Source organism: Lycorma delicatula, chromosome 4 (genome assembly GCF_047948215.1).
Source record: "Lycorma delicatula isolate Av1 chromosome 4, ASM4794821v1, whole genome shotgun sequence".
In the NCBI taxonomy this organism is placed as follows: Eukaryota; Metazoa; Arthropoda; class Insecta; order Hemiptera; family Fulgoridae; genus Lycorma; species Lycorma delicatula.
This window is the reverse complement of record NC_134458.1, coordinates 6225822-6244180: the sequence shown is the minus strand read 5'-3', so window position 1 is coordinate 6244180 and position 18359 is coordinate 6225822. Positions and strand designations below refer to the sequence as shown.

The 18359-nt window shown below is 39.5% G+C and overlaps 1 protein-coding gene across 5 annotated transcripts in view; it reads right to left on the bottom strand.

Moving 5' to 3' along the window:
• Positions 1-18359, bottom strand: part of LOC142323067 (solute carrier family 26 member 6-like) — a 169606-nt gene that overhangs the window by 101671 nt on the left and 49576 nt on the right. The window lies entirely within an intron of this gene.

Below are 18359 nucleotides of genomic sequence, written 5' to 3'. Positions count from 1 at the left end.
ATACAGTGTTACATATATAAATACCGTAACAGAGTCGTTAATGTAAATTAAATTTGATAAACCGGTTAGAAATTAATAAATACGGTTTCACATTAATAGGTATGATTTTTTTTTAATCTCCTTCCTTCATTAAGGAATAATAGAATAATTTTCTATACATTTATTTACGATAAAGACAAATATTATGTTTCTACATAATATTTGCGATGTTAACGTCATTGGGAAAACCAATTCAAATGTTGTTTTTTCCTTCTTTTAATTAAGAAATAAAGACTTCTCAGAAGTATTCAAACGATTCTTTGAACTCATCAGTTTTGCGGTACTAAAAAACAGGCAATATTTAAAAAAGAAACCTGTTATTTACAACACATTTCATTTCTTTTTTTATTAATTTTATTATACGATAAAAGGAATAAGGCCTGAAATATCATTACAGGTATACGCGTTTAATAAGTTGAAGCGAATGTTTTCTTCGCTCCTGTATTAATTAATATAGAAGCGTAATTTTAAATGAAGTGCTTCATATTACGAATGGTTTTAGCTTTAATCAGGCTGAAGGTTAAAGTTCAGCTTTAGGACGATGTAAATTGAGCACTGGCTTTGGTTTTTATTTGTTTTTTTATTTCTTTTAGCAACAAATCCTACAGATTTCAAATTACCGCTTTTTGTCGACAGTCATTTGATCAGTTTGTTGTATTTCCCCGTTACTTTTTATTCTGCACCGATTTCTTAATTTCAATAAATCTATTACATCCTTCACCTTTGTCTTCATTTACGATTTAAATTTTTAAATTTCCCTCCAGAACCGAATTAAGTTACCGTGGATGTCCTAATATGTATATTTCACCGAACTTGTCTTTTTTAAAATGTTTTGGCGTAAACTTTGCTCTTCTCAGATTCATCATGAAACTTGGTTATTGTGTTATTATTTATTGTGTATGTGTGTGTGTGCGCGCGCGCTGGAATAACTTAAGCGGGTAATGTAATCAGAGAAAATAGTGCGCATTAAAGGTATTGTTGCTAAGCGAATAAATTAGTAGTTCGCTAACAGTAGACCTAGCTCGTTTTATACTAGAATTAACAAACTGTGCTTTAAGATGAGACTGAATTAATAAAGAGAAAATAAAAAGTAAAACAAAGTAACAAAACAAAATTATTGATCTTAAATAGTTATAGGAATACCGGATATTATCGATTCATGACAATCGAAGAGAGGAGGTTATTCAATCATATCTCAAAGGGAAAGGGATAAAATACAATTTTATCTAAAACTGACTTAAAAGATTATTTCATAGTATACTGAGAAAGACAGGATGCCTTTCAATATCAGGAGAGCTGTTTCAGAGACCAAATTTAAGTATAAAAATGGAATAAAAGGGGAAAAACAGAACGGAAGTGGTGGCTGGTGTCAAGAGCGAAGGGAACACGTGACTACTTAGCACTAGAAAGTTACTGTCCACCGCACTTTGCCATCCCTATCTAAAATTATCAGCTGCCATTTTGAAATGGTAAATCCATAAAAAGCCTTTAATAGAGATCGTCCTCAGAGTAAGGAATCTTATTGCAAAAATTCCACCAAAGTCGGAAAACGCGTTCGGCCGCAACTGAGTCGTAAACGCACAGACGAAATGTAAAAAAGGTCGGGTCAAAAGAGGACCTCACTTCGCTCGGTCGGTGACGTGTTATTATTTTTAAAAAAACCTGTGTAGAAGTGCGTATATGATGTAAATTTGCGCTCTATAGATTAATTACTATACAGATATATTAGCTTAATACTACGCTGGTCCGTGTATTATAGAGTAAAATAAAATATATCTTATGTATTTATGTTCTTTAGTCCGAAGACTGATTCGTCTCATCTATACCAACTTAGATGTCTCTTCTAGCGATCTGATCATCCGATTTACTAGGAAAAGCTCAGCATTTGAGTGGTGTTTCGGTCGAGTTTTTGGGCCGATAGACTTTAGATTCATGGTTCAGTTCTTTACTAACTAGTAAAGTACTAGGAAAGCAGTCCACAAAAACTAGTAAAATAGTTCGTAAAGGTACTGATTGTCAACTTCCAATTAAAAGCATACATTATCAGTTAATTATCATTGATCAGAAACTTGTCCTGTAAAAATTTACCTCGACGACGTTTAGAACAAGCGTCAGGTGACCGAATTAATGTCCAAAGTAAAATAAATATAAAATTTTGTTAATCCGGTTCTAATTTATTTGTACTTTGAATAATCCTAACTTATTTGTTTTTCGTAAAAAATATAATTCTTTTCCTGAAAAAAAATTTCGAACGAACAGGTAATCTTTAAACGGGCGGAGACTGTACTGCAACAAAACAATTTTTTAAAAATAAAGCGTAAACGAATATTTCTAATGATTTATCTCAGAATATAGGTGCTGGGAAAAGGTGGTATTCCCAGAACTATCACGATAAAAGCCCGTCCCCTGCGATCGTTTCTCTACCTTTCCCCCTATACCTATTTTTCATTCTTTTTCCCTCAGATACGAACGACAGGAAGCATATCAATTCACACTATTAACTGGTTCATATGAACTGGTTCTATTCGTGGCACCGTGTAAGTAGATTGTGGTCCATAATCCACCGAGTTGGTCTAATGGTGAACGCGTCTTCCCAAATCAGATGATTTGGAAGTCGAAAGTTCCAGCGTTCAAGTCCTAGTAAAGGCAGTTACTTTTATACGGATTTGAATACTAGATCGTGGATACCGGTTTTCTTTGGTGGTTGGGTTTCAATTAACCACACATCTCAGAAATGGTCGACTGTACAATACTACACTTCACTTATATTCGTACATGTTATCCCCATTCATCCTCTGAAGTAATACCTGAACACCTGAACGGTAATTCCCGGAGGCTAAACAGGAAAAAGGAAAGCCGGTGATCCACGTCTCCTCTTAAAATCTAATGTAATAATCGATTATCTTTAAACACAAATCAGAATGTCCGTCGGTATGTTTGAGGATTACTTTAAGCGTAAATTTATCCTGATAACGAAGTTATCAGGATTGGCAGTAAAGTTTAAACAGAGAACTTTAAGGTGTAGTTTACGGTTTACTTTTACGTGAGTTGCTGACTAAATCGATTTCTGTTAGTAGTTTGTAATTTAAACAAAACCAACCTGTTTTATTTTAGTATTTTTTTAATCAGGTGAACTGTGTTCGATATGTTATTTACTACTTAATGGAAAAATATATTCTACCTGGTGTTTTTAGGGAGCGATTGAAATTCTTAGCAAGCATTATTTATGTACTGCGTCTGTAAATAATTGCTAATAAGCGTTTTATCTTCATGTTACATTTGCGTTTCGCGCAAATGGAAAAGGGCTTTGCGTCAACGGATATGTTTATTTCAATTTACGTTCATTGTCTCGGTTTCTGTTTTACTGTATGTACAAGGTTAGACAATGACATGATCTCCTTTTAGCTGGATGAAACAATTTAGTTAAGGTAATTTAGTTTAGGAGCGGTAGCATCTCGGCATTTTATCCGGAGGTCTCGGGTTTGAATCCCTTTTAGGCATGGCATTTTTCACACGCTACAAAATTTTATTTCCATATCTCACGCACAAGCTCCAAGCTTATGTGATATCACCAAGCAAAAAAAAAGCGAATACACTGTTTATACAAACACCCACACATTAAATATAATGCCTAATTTAATATCGGCGGGCGTACACTATAGCAACGATGTGAGCTGGCGCACAATGTACGGACGCGCTGATACAAGCATCACTCCCACCATAGCGGCGCTGCAGCCCCATCACTCTATGCTCCAACAAAAGAGCATACACGAGAGTGAATTTTCAATTCATCGTCGACCACCACCTGGAGGAGGAGGAGGAGGAGAAGAACTTGGCCGGCTCAACGTGGGACCTCCCGGCGGATGCCAAGATCCTCACCGGAGCAGCAGGTCTGGCCGGTCCGCCGAGGGAGCCACTGGAAGCGGATGCTACCTTCCCGCTCCAGCTCCAGCTCCTCGGGCTTGAATCGCCCTGGCCGGCGGACTCAGCAGCAAAAGCCGGCCCAGCATGGAATAGCTCGGGGAGAACCGCCTCGGTCGCGCCAACGAAGCCTACGCCGATCCGACGCTGCGGGAGAGCCGGGAAATCAGACCGGGAAAGCCCGGTTTGATTTCAATGAACGAGCCGCAATTCCCCGACTTTGCCGGAGACCAGCTTCCGGACCCAACAGCTCTTCTCAGAGCTATCGCAAAAAGGGCTCTTTTCAGGGCCACCACAAGGTTATGAATTACGAACAATTCATAACCTTCGACGGTTTTCGAAGGAATTCGACGACAACAGCCCTTCTCAAGGCTACCATAAGGTTAGCAATTACATCGAGTTGTCGAAGCCAATCGACGACAAAAACGGGCCTTTTCAGGGCTACCATAAGGTTAGTGACTAAAATATACTCACACATATTGTTATCTTGCTATGCATTTGCTGAAAAATTTATTTAATTCTCATAATATTTTTTCCTAAAGTAATATACAGGTGTATCAGAAATATTCATTCGATTTCAAAAGGTATTAACTCCGCAATTGTTCACCGCTACCAAGTTATCCATATACTATAAAAGAGAGGAGATTCTAGAGTTTCACTCCGTTGCTGGCAGGCCTCCCTTGTGACGTGTTTTCTTCAGTCTGTATAAAAATTGTAACCCCGTAACAGAAACCATTCTAGGTTCTCCGTTTTAACTATTGTGAGTCCATGATGGCTGTGCAGCATGACTTGGACTACCTAGTAGAGAGTTCTTTCCCTTCCCGGCGGCGTCAGCGTTGGGACGAGAAAGACAATGCTTTCCAGGCTGATGAAGATCAAAGAGGCGTTGTCTGCGTTAGCAAACGGATTCGAATCCTTGGCTTCTAAGCCCAAGGAGGTCAAGGTGGCTCTCAAAGTCGTACAGGCCCCAGCGCAGCCCAGGCGCTACGCTGATGTCCTTAAATCTAAGCGGGAAGCCAGCAAGGTTGCTAAGAAGCCAGAGGTACTTTTTGTTAACAGGGCGGAGGGCTCGAAGACCACTAGCCAAGAACTCAAGCGCGACTTTCAGGTTGCCCTTTGTGGTAATCGAAAGGAGCTTCGTATCAGGGACATCAAGGAGACCAGCAAGGAGCTGGTAGTGGTCGCTGATAATAAGGAGACAGTTCGAGTCATCACGGAGTCTCTGGCTGTGAAGAAGCTTGAGGTAAAGGTTGACCCCAAGCGGTTGAGAAGGCCTCGGGTCATAATATATGACATTGAGCGGATTCTCTCTAATGAGGAGGTTTTGTCTCTCATTCGAGAGCAAAACACCAACTTGGAAGAGGCTTCGTTCAAGGATCAGTGTAGGTTGGTCTTCAAGACTGGCAAGCGTCATGCCCCGCGGTATCACGGGTCTTCGAGTGAGGGGCTGGTCTCCACCAGAAGTTCGTGTCGAAGGGACGAATCTTCTTGGACTTTGCATCCTCTCGCGTCAAAGAGTACCTTGACGGGTGCTTCAAGTGTTGTAGGTTTGGCCACAAGGCCAAGTTCTGTAACTATGCGTCGGTCTGCGAGAATTGTGGCGAGGAGGGTCACACGCGTGACGACTGTCCGCAGAAGAAGGAGGCTCCGTCTTGTGTTAACTGTAAAAGGTTGCGCAAAAGTCATAAGCACTCGGTAAATAGTAAGGAGTGTGGTTGCGACCTGGGAGCAGTTGAGATGTATTTCAACTCTCTTGATGGTTAGGTTTGGCCAACTTAATGCCCAGGGAGCCTATGTTGTCCAAGTTGAGTTAGGTAAGGTTGTTGAGAAACGGAGCCTCAATGTTCTCCTTCTACAGCACCCGTATGTGGTTAAGGATGATCTGCCAGGTTTTTCAGGCTGGAATAAGTTTTCCGTTGGTGATAGTAAATCCGCCGTGCTGTGCAGGAAGTCGATGATAGTGTCTTCATACGGCAGGCCTCTGGCACGCATCATGTCGTTAAGCTTGCCGTGAATAGTTTGGACCTGGCCGTTGTTAGTTCGTACTTTCAGTACAGAAATCCCAATGAACAGCATTTGGAAAGATGGGATAGAATTGTTAGGCTCGTAGCGGGTCGTCGTCCTGTTCTTATGATGTTGATGCGAACGCCAAATCGCTTCTTTGGCACAGTGGGATCCCGGACTATTGCGGTTAATTAATCGAAGGCTTCATCGCGCAGCATCAGTTTGATGTTTTCAATATAGCCGGCGACTTGACTACTTCGCCGGTGCAGTTGGTTTGCGGGGGTCTTCCATGGTACCAACATTGATGTTACCATTGGTAAGGATATCCTAGGTAGGGTTCTGAATTGGTCAGTAGTTGTTGATTGCAAAAGTGATCACCGACTAATAGTTTTTGATTGGGTAGGTGGGCTGCGCGATGTTTTTAGGGCTGACGTTCCTGTTCAGCAGGGAAGCTTGCTGCACAGGCGGGCCGATTGGCCCAAGTTTTCTAACATTCTTGCGGCCAGGCTGCGAGTTTTTACTGGAAGTCTGGACGAGGTCCCATTAGACGATTTGGCAGAGAATTTCTCTTCTACGGTAGTTGAAGCCGCTAAACACTCTATCCCCAGAAGTACGCGTCGAGAGAGAGTAGTTGGATGGTAGACTCGGGAATTGACTTCGATGAAGCGGACTGTGGGCCGGCTCAGGAGGGCCGCACAGCGTGCGAATGATCCTGATCGGCGTGCAGTCTTGATTGTGGGTTATCGTCGGGAGACGACCGAGTATTTTCACAAGGTTAGGTCTTCTAAACGTCCACCGGGTTGGTCTAGTGGTTAACGCGTCTTCCTAAATCAGCTGATTTGGAAGTCGAGAGTTACAGCGTTCAAATCCTAGTAAAGCCAGTTATTTTTACATGGATTTGAATACTAGATCGTGGATACCGGTGTTCTTTGGTGGTTGGGTTTCAATTAACCACACATCTCAGAACTGGTCGAACTGAGACTGTACAAGACTGCACTTCATTTACATTCATACATATCATCCTCATTCATCCTTTGAAGTAATACCTGACGGTGATTCCCGGAGGCCGTGTCCTCACTCATCTGATGGACGATATACTTCCAGATGATAGTGAGGTTGGTGAGACCTCGTATCATCGACGTGTCCGAAGGGAAGTTGTAGGTTTTCGCTCTGAGATTATGTCTTCAGAAATTACTGAGGCGGAAGTCCGTCAAGTAATTTGTAGTCTGGCTAGGAATAAAGCCCCCGGATATGATGGTGTCACGGTGGAGCTCCTTGTTCGCACATTGCTTGTCATTGTTGGTCCTGTGACTAGGGTTTTCAAGAGATTCCTTTTTGCTGAGCACTTCCCAGCGTGCTGGAAACACGGTGCGTTGAAATTGCTCTTTAAAGGTGGCCACAAGGATCCCACTGCAAGTTACTCTTACCGTCCTCTCACGCTCTTGCCTGTAGTAGGTGAGATTTGCGAGAAGGTCTTGTGCCTTCGCATTAACAGTATGTTAACCTCTAACCATATGCTGATGGGCTACCAGTATGGTTTCCGCCCCGGTAAGGGCACAGAGGACGCGCTTCTTAGGGTCATGGATTTGGCTTCGGCCAGCGAGTGCATGTATATGTTCTCGGGGTCTTTTTGGACATATCCGGGGCATTCAACAACTTGTGGTGGCTCTCTGCCTTGTTTTTAACTGCAGCAGCGTGGTTGCACGCTAAATGAGATTAGAACTCTCTCGAGTTACTTCAGCGACACAACTGTCGTACTCCGTGACGGCAGTTCGGAGGTAGGAAAGACCCTGTCTTAAGGTTGTCCATAAGGCAGTGTTCTAGGTCCACTCGTCTGGGTCGTTGAGTTCGACTCTCTCATGCGATTGCGGATGCCCAGTAGCTGTCATATCGTGGCTTATGGCGACGATGGGCTGCTTCTGATAGAGGGCAATTTGCGTACCGAGACAGAGCTCAGAGCGACACAGGCATGTAAAATAATAAGGTTGTGGAGTCTTCAGCATAAGATGGTTTTCAGTGCGGAGAAAATCACTATGATGTTCTTGAAGGGTCACCCGCGGATTGTGATGAACGGCTTTCCAATCAGGTATGTTAACGTTCAGAAATATCTGGGTGTCATCCTTGATGAGAGGCTTCTCTTCAAGAACCACCTCCAGTTTGTAGCGAAGAAGGCCAACCACATTTTCTTCGACGTCCGTAGAGTCATCCATCTCGATTGGGGGTTGAATTACCGTACCATGCGTATTCTTTACAAAGATGTCTGTGAGGCCATATTGTTGTACGATGCGCCCGTCTGGGCCCGTCGTTTAAAATTCCAATGCTATAGGGACATTCTTTTGCGAGCCCAGCGTCTCCTATTTCTAGCTGTTGTCGGTGGCTACAGAACTGTCTCGCGAGAGGCAGTCACTGTGATTGCCGGCATAAAACCCTTAGATATTTTTGCTACGGAGCGTAGCCAGCGGTATATTTCCAAGAAGGATGGGCTTCTAACGTCATGGCGTATGCGAGAAATTGAAGACCAAGGTTTTGAATCTTGGCAAACTAGGTGGAACGATTCTTCTACTGGTATTTTCTTTACACGCATGGTATTTTTACAAATGTTAGGGATTTTCGAGCGATTAGCTGGGTTTACCCCAATCGGCATATTATTCAATTTATTTCGGGATATGGTGCTTGTAAGGATAGCTTGGCTAGGTTTAGGTTGATTGACTCCGGCTTATGTCCGGACTGTAGCGTCGATGACACTGTGGGCCATGTCCTACACATTTGTCCCGGGTACGAAGCTGAGCATACCAGAGTTCTTAGGGAACTTGAGAGAGTAAACTCCTTCTTTGATCTGCGAGACAATTGGAGGACTCGCAGAGACTGGACAATTGTGGCTGGCTTCCTTCGATTCTTCGCCCAACGTAGAGCGACCGAAGGGATTTAGTAGAGTAGGAACCCGGGCGGCTAGGGTCCGTCTGGACAGTTTGATTGACCGAAGGTAGGCGCTTTTGCAGCGAGCCACGGTTAGTTAGATAAGAGGTGACTATAATTGTAAAAGCTGTCGGCGGAACGGCGACTGCACTGCCGATGAGAATGAGCAGACGACACTGTCGGTGGAATGGCGACTGCACTGCCGATGGGCATGGGGCACCATACAGCCGTGAGGTGTAGCGGCATCTTGACGATGGTTTATGAGGTGAATGTTACGCGGTACTCTGCGATGGGACCGAGTGGGAGTAGGAGGTCTGTTCGCCTCTCCCTAGTGGACCAAACCGGAGTCCCTAACTTTAACATAAATTTAACCTAAGTCTGGGGTTTGAACCAAGTTAAGTTCACTAAGGGAACTAGGACTAAGTTTCTTTGTTTCTTTGTTTCTTTAATATGCTTGGTGGTATGTTGTGTTATTTTGCCTCGAATTACAAGACATTCACGAAATTGGGTCATAATAAGTAGAACTAGGCGCGGGGTTTGTGCTTCTGCGAACTCGGTTAGCTAGTTCAGAGGGCAACGATGTAGGACATTCCAAGATATCCGGACGAGGCCTACAGCGAAGGCAAAAGCTGAGTTAATAAATCACCGATGCAAATGTCTACCGAGGCATTTGCATCGGTGCTACCCCAAAGAGGGTTGTTACTATGAGATGTAAAAAGTCAGAGGGCGATAGACGACTCCCGTTAAAGCCCAACAGGGCTATTAGTGGTTGGGGGGGGGGCGACCGGAACGTCACTAGGTGGGTGTCTTCCCCTACGGGATCGGGTTGTGCACCATGAATTTCTTCGACAAGTAATCCTTTGTACTTTTAAAGTTTATAGAAAACAATGTATTTTTTATGTTCTGGGATGATCTTTTAATATTAAAATGGTGCACATATCACACATTTTTGGTTAGGTTTTGTATATAACCGTGTTCGTCTTACCTTACTCCGGCCTACCCACCTAATATTGCTCAGAGAATTCAACACTGGTATCAGTAGTTTCAAGAAACAAAACGTTTGTGTAATGGAAAATCCACAAGTCGACCTGTGTGCAGACAAAGACGTTGAGCGCATCCGTCAGAATTTTGTACATAGCCCAGGATCGTCTACTAATCCTGCCAGCTGAGAGTTAGCCATTCCTCATACGACTGATTGGCATGTTTTGCGGTGACGTTTGTTACTCAAACCGATCAGAATTAAATTGGTGATAAACCCTCCGAAGAGGTGATAAACAACGATGTGTGGAGTTTTGTGAGTTCATCCTCGACAAGAGGAGGAAGATGATTGTTTTCTTTCAAAGTAAATGTTCACTGATAAAAGGTGAACCGCCACATCTAAGTGGAAAGGTGAACCACCCCACGTCAGGATGTGGGGATCAGAGCCGCCACATGCAACAGTCGAGCATGTGTGAAGACTCTCCAAATGTTAATACCTTCTGCGCCATTTCCCAAGAAAAGGTTTACGGTCCTTACTTGTTTTATGGAGAAATACAACAGGAATCTCATATCTGGTAATGTTGCAGAACTGGTTTTTTCCGCAGTTGCAAGAAGATTCTAGTGAATTCATTTTCCAGCAAGACGGAGCACCCTCGCATTCGCTTCTGCAAGTTCGAGGATTTGTTAACAATGAGCTTCCACAACTATTGATCGGCCGTAAGAGGCCTGGCGATTTGGCATTTCACCACTGCCTACCAGATCACCCACGTAATGTTATTCGCCATAAAATTTCCGTAATGATGTAAATCGGTGGTGAAGTGGTGTAATTCCAAGGTTTATCGTTTATCAACTCGTGAGCTTTATTATTTTATTGGCTCTTATATAACAGAAGAAAAATGTTAATATCGTTAAAAAAGTCTTTCCACACTGATTTTTCTCTGTGTATCCTGATGCTTTTGAAAATCGGATTAATAAGTAGGAAGTTGTCTCGGGGGTGCTATATCTTGAAAGGGTTCGGACTAAATGAAAATCTGATTTGCACATAATTTCTTTAATTTATCAAAAAATAATTCAAGGAAATAATACTAAAAATATTATGAAGGAAACACGATGTCTAACAATTAAATTTCCGGGACGGATTTAGTTAAAATCATGTTAGTAATTGAGTTTGTACACGTTTTAACCAACACCTGCGTAAACTTCAAGTCGACAAAGCGATTAGTCGGCTTAAAATAATAGTCTGCGCAAAACTTCAGTTAAAAAATGAGTGATCGAATTTTAAAACAGTATGTTTACATAAAGTTTCGTGTGAAAACTGCAAAAAAATGGTGTTGAAACAGTTGTTGAAAATAGGATACAGTACGGACGCACGAGAATAGACAATTGCCTTTATGCGGCATAAGAGATTTGATGACGTGCTCTAAGATATGACAACGATACTAAGCGCGCGGCCAGAAACAAAAATGACTGACACAAATGAGAACAGAATGTGAGAGTCGGTACCGTTTAACAGAGAATAAAGCGTGCGATTAACGGTCGATAAAAAGAATTTGTTCCGAGGAAAAGATTCGACATCGTGGCCCGAAAAGTTGATCTTCCATCATGAAGACGCGCCAAGCCACAGTGCACTCGTCACGAAAGAATTCTCGGTTAGAAAATCTATAACCGAATAAGGCCATTCCGCATATTTATCCGACTCAGCCCCCTGAAATGTTCTGACATCGCTGACGTTCAGTACGAAAAAGGAACTCAAGTGTATTCCGGGTAAAAAAATCTCAGGCCCGTCTCCAGAAAAGGTGACACCATCTAAACGGATGTATAGAAGCAAAATGGTAGTATTTAAAGGCGACAGCAACCGTTCTGCTTATGGTTTCGTACAGTAGAAAATATGTTTACGGGCGCATTTCGGGAATTAAATAGCACACTTGGTATTTTTGAAAAATGCACCGTCAGCGGAGCGCGATTGAAGTGATAATATTATTTAGAAACTTTTAACCGCTTTAACCTATCGTCTTGAATTTTAAAACTTTACTCAAAATGAAGCGACGAAATACGAATAATTTTCAATTATTATCGAAGGAGAGGAAGTAAATTTTTAGATTCTTTACTGTTAAAAGTAATTATTTATTTGAACAGTTCAAAATATTTTCATTTGAAGTATCTTTAACTACATTTTAGGATATCTGAATAAGTATACCTAAGACGGCACATACTGTCATAAAGATACCTACATTTTAACTCGTGGTTAAATCGGTTGAAATATTTATAATTATTTTTTTATCGTTTTAACAAACTATTTTCCTTAAATAAGAAATAAGTGGCACCATAACGATAACGTAATTTTTAACTTTATCATCGAGAACAAAGTTTAATTTTGTATTTTAAGTGCCAGTAAAATTCAACATCATTATGAGCTTTTCTATTTATCGCTTAAAACTCTAAGTAATAGATAAATAATGATTCTACGATCTTTTGTTCGTTAGGTATCTTAAGTTTAATCATTGTAGGCGATCCGATAATAATAGATAATAATAGATAATAGATAATAATAATAGATAAATATATTAATATTAATATAAATAAGGCCATTAATATTAATATAAATATATTAATATTAATAGATAATAATAGATAAATAATGATTCTACGATCTTTTGTTCGTTAGGTATCTTAAGTTTAATCATTGTAGGCGATCCGATAAGACTTAGGTTACTTCCTGAACTGTTGATTTTAAGGATTACAAACGTCCCGTCACAGGTCGACCGAGGTAAAGACCGAGCAATGACGTAGTTCCCGTGACTTCTTCTCCGAGATTCTACGTTCCAGCCCGAACTTTATTAAAAGCTAGCTTAAAATTAAAGCTTAACTTAAAGCGAAGTTTAAATTAAATTTACGAAGCATCGTGCAAATTTGATTTATTTTGAATAAATGAGAATTCAGATTACCTTGTAATAGATTTTGGTTAAAAAGATAATACAATTTAATTTATATAAATCTTATAAATACAATGACGGTGTACATAATTCTGTTATTAATCGTATATTAATTTTAACGAATTTATTAAAATAATTAAGAAATACATGTAATCGTGTGGAACAGATAATCAAGTACATAAGCTTAAGTTTATTAAATGATAGAAATAATGTTATCGTCGGTTGTTATACAGCCTGAAAGTTTAAATGACAAGGTGGAGTACTTTTTCTAGTGTCAAAAACAATTATCAATAAAAATAATCTTAATGAAAGCCGTATTATGTCTGAAAATGTTCAGCTGAATATACGTCGTAAATTATTATTACGTTTAATTATAAACTAAAAAAATTTAAAAAAATTCAACTAAATTTATGAAAGGAACTTACTTGTTTATTAAGGATATTTATCTAGAAAGGCTAGAGAGCCTGATAACATAATACAAGACGGTATCTCTTAGAATGTTTATGAGCAACAAACACAAGCCACAGATTTTTCGTTGTGTTGAGCAGAGATGAAATCTTTCTGTTACTGCAATATAACCGGAGAACTAAATGTAATTAAGATACAAATCTTTCTTGCCCAGTCGAGGATACTGTTGTGCTTTGGCATATCGAATCCAACGAAACGCGTTATATTTAGTTCTACGAGTGACGGCGTCATTATCTTCACCGAAAGAAATGCCTGTATAGATAAAGTCATTATTAAAGAAACGAATTCTTACTGATATCTCACAAGATTTTAAACTTGTTTTAAGAAAGAACGAGACAGATAATATAAAGCGATTAATTAATATGTTGCTTTATGTAGTGAAACGATTCAGTGTATATTGAATTACATATACAAATAAGTAAATCTATGTACCCACAGAGTGATTCAGGAGGAAAAGGAGATAATTTAGGAACTGATTCTAGAGGTTTAAATAAGGAAAAAGATTCATACAAACATATGTCCAAAACACTTTGGTATCGAATTACAACTAGCGAAACATTTCGCCCGGATTTCAGTTTCCCCCTGTGAAATGAGGTATAGTGAGATCTTCAAGGCGTTAACAATAACTTTTATCCGTTATATTTAGGGTAAAATTGATGGTTTCTTATGGTTTTTGACCTGAAAAATTGAATAAAACAGGTCTCAGAATTTTAACTCCCCTAGTTTTCATGATATCCAATGTAACATAGAAAGATTCGATGACAAAAACACGTTTTGTGATACAAAAATACGATACATCTCAATAGTTACGTCCTATTTCCTTGACGTGCGCTGTGGGAAAACTTTTGAAAAAATGATAAATAATCGACTCGTTTGGATTTCAGAAAAAGAAAATCTGTTATCCTCGCATCAAGCAGGTTTCCGGCATACCTCTCAACTACTAACCAAATGATTAATTTAGAGAATATTATATATAACAGCTTCATAACAAGAAAACATTGTGTCGGAGTTTTCTTTGACCTGCAGAAGGCATTCGATATGACCAGGGGTTATGGAATAATGCTTCAATATATGAATCGGACATTCGCCGCAATATGCCGGTATTACTCAGCAACTATATGAATGATCGTACTTTTCAAGTACGTGTTAACCACGAATACTCATCACATAGAAGATTAGAAAATGAAACTTTCCATTTCGAAAAATTCCATTTGGAATTTTCCTATCACGGATTGACAAAAAAATATGAAATTGCTTTACCTTAGCAATTTCTACAAGACAAATACCAGCATGACTCTTACCAGCGGGAAACACAAGATTGGATCTCTCTAGTGGAAAAATAAAAGAGAAGCCAGCAGTAATCATCCAACAGGAATTTTTATCAACCGTCAGTAGTTACGAAGAATATATTTAAAGTTATACTGACGGTTCTAAAATTGAACACAGTGTTCGATGCTCCATGTATGTAAATGAAGAAGCCCATTTTTTGAAACTGCCAGATATGGCCAGTGTTTATACAGCAGAACTTATTGCCAGACAGCAACCTCTTCGCTACTCTGAACATTTCTGCGGAGAGAGGGTGCTTATATGTTCCGACTCGTTAAGTGCATTTACTACGATTAGGATCAAGAACATTAAGAACGTCCTTATTACAAACATCCTGTTCATTTTTTCAATTTTTTAAATGGACGAGGACAGCGATGTGTATTTGTATGGATTCCAGGGCATGCTGGTATTGCAGGAAACGAAAGCGCAGACGAAGCTGCCAGAACGGCAACAGTCTGTGATAACTTAACTAGACATAACTTCTGTTCGTGCGGCAGATGTTAAAAATTGTCTAAGAGGCAGGTGGAGTAATGAATGGAGAAAATTAAATACGAAACTAAACACAGTTAAAACTTCTCCGTATAAATGGAAGAGCAGCTGTATAAAGCAGAAAGAGCAGCAGTATAAATGGCAGGTCGGCAGCCCGACCTGCCATGCCGGACATACTGCCGGTAGGTGGGAAGGGCTGTTAGAGTAGAAAGGACACACCCTACGCTATTCTATGCTTAATTACGGGTCAGGGTAAGGAAAAAAATGGAAGAGCTATGTGAAGCTGACTTTCCGAGAACAAGTGGCTGTGACCAGATTCAAAATCGGTCACACACGAATAACAAATTCATATTTGTTAAACGGCGGAAAAAAAAGACCGTGCGGTGTTTGTAATAAAGCACTTACAGTCAAGCATCTAATGGAAGTGTACCATATATGAAGACTTCAGAAAGATGTCTAAGAAATAATATTGCTGTTGATTTAGAAAATGAAAAAGAAGAAAAAATAGTTGTGTATCTGCACGCCAGTGGACTATTAACAAGTCTATAATCAAACTCAAGTTGTGTTAAGGAATCTCTAAATGAAGTACAGAGTGATTTTTTGTCCTGTTACCCAATTATAAATGTAATTTAAGAAAGGGAAATTTAGATGGAATAAAAAAGTATTTGTTACTTACAAAAGAGATTTAATAAAAAACTATTACTTACATAATTGTAAAAGAATATGCTCAAAATGCCCACCCGTTGCGGTTATACACGCACGGACTCTTTTCAGCATATTAGTAGAAACCTTTTTAAGAGTCGCATTGGAAATATTCGTGATTAAAACTTTAAGTTCATCAATAGTGTGAGGATAGTTTCTGAAGGCCTCGGACTTAATAATAGCCCCACAAAAACTAATCAGGAGATGTGAGGTCTGGGGACCTTGGAGGCCATAAGCCCTTGCTTATTATTCGATCATCAAAGAACTCTTGCAGAAAATCCACGGTTTCTCGAGACGTGTGGCGTGTAGCACCGTCTTGCTGAAACCGGCAATACCGTTCTTGAGGTTCCAGGAGGGACACAAATTGGCGCACAATATTCCTGTATACTTCACCATTTACTGTCTCTTCGAAGAATACGGGTCCGACTACTCGATGACGAGATATCGCACATCACACACCAATTTTTTCAGGATTCAAAGATTTGTCTTGTAAAGCGTTAGGATTTTCAACCGCCCAAATTCAACAGTTTTGACTGTTCACATAACCATCGAGATGGATCCGAGCTTCATCACGAAAGAACACTGTGTTTAAAAATTCGATTCCGTTATCGTTTACGAGAGACCTAAACCGACGGCAATATTGCAATCGCTTGTTTAAATCTGGAGGCTGAAGTTCCTTGGACTAATCGTACGCGATACGGATACAATTTCAAATTTTTAGCGGCTTTCTGAACACTCGAATATGACAAACCGACTTGCGTGGAAAGTTTTCGTAACTTTTTCTGTGGAGAATTGAGCAATCTTGTTTTCACATTCTTTAAAACGTCATCTGTCAAGCGAGTCGGTCGACCACTACATTTTCTGTCGCAAACACTACCTGTCTCTCGAAATCGGTTTGCTAGCCTAGAAATTGACATTTTTTCTGGCGGAGGAACACCAACAAATTTAATTTGAAATGATTCTTTTACAATCATTGTTCATCAATCACATGTTCGCGTACGATTTTACAATCGTACGCGAACAAAATATTGTTCAAGAATGAAAACTCGTTGTTCTATGGCAAAAGACTTTCTGGACTTTCTGTTCGTAACATGACCGGAAACGGCACAAAAGTTTACACAGCTCAAGGAGAATCAACTCACTTTGCCGTATCTATACCGGTTGAGTAGCGCTACCAACTTCGTGTCACAAAACAAAATTTCCCTTAGAAAAAAATTATCAGACATTAGCAATTGGGTAACAGGACTAAAAAATCAACCTGTAGTTTAATTATATGGATATAGACATTTTTCTAATGTAGACATCACCCTGTACTTTAATTCTATGGATATAGACATGTTTGTGATATAGTCATGATATAGACATGTTGGTATTGTGAAGACATCTTTTATCATTTTGTTTTTTTGTGTTTTACTTGTTTCATTTTAATATCAGGGCCCTTTACACCTACAAGTGTTGTCAGTGTTTGTGTTTAAATGTTCTGTGTTGTTAATTTGGTGTCTTTAAATAGAATGTAAGGGTCCATTACACCCTCACACATGAAAAACCGGATGGTGATTTAAACTTTATTTTAAAGAATGTGACGAGGGCTAATGACCGTAGAAGTCGATGCCCATATAAAAAAAAACTAAAAACAATTAATAATAATTATAAAATATAATGTTTTAATAATTATTATTATCAAATAATAATGATTATTATTAGAAGTAATCACGAAAACGAATTATAAAATCGTCACAACAATTTTTAACTTTATTTCACTTTAATTATTTTAAGATTTTATATCCGACACTTATTTAATTTTAGGAAGTGAAAATATACTTTTAATTTGAAATGTATGATTTGAATGAAGCGAAATTTGAATTCCAATTCTCTATAACTCGGAAAAATCCAGAATTAATTTTGGAAAATTTCCCATCCAAAAAATTGTATCTGTGCGCCACGGAGTTTTTGACGAATAAGAGGGCGCTACTGCGTCAGTGGAGAGGTAGCTCAGATACGCGCACTTTTGTTGTATCAGTGTTGCTGTACAGTCGCGATGGAGTGACCTGCACGTCGACGAGTTTTTGCCGATACAATCTACATCGAAACTAAGTCGATAGTGTTCGTACAATGAAAAGTTTTATCGTGAATTTAATACTCCGCATATTAAGTAAAATGCCTTCACGGAATCTAATTTTAGATCGGTACAATAAAATTCAGTCGACCGGAGTGTTTTAAGTATGTATACAGAAAAAAAATTAACAGTGCAAAGGTTCTAGAAAATATTGAGAGAATGAGACAAGCAATAATTCAAAATCCACAAAACCCGTTCAAGATCATTGAGCTCATCAGACACCACCGTGCATACAATTTTGCAACAAGTTTCAGAGTTTTATCCGTGCAAAATTAAATTTGTGTAAAACTGTAAACGAATGATTTACCTTCGAAACTGAGATTTTTTTACGTGTTTCAAGAGTTGCGTGAAAATCCTGAAGTTTTGAGTAATATAATTATGTCCGATGAGAGCTCATTTTCATTTGTCAGGTGACTTTAAAAAGGAGAATTATCGATAGCGGGCCGAAGAACGATCCATAGGGGTTC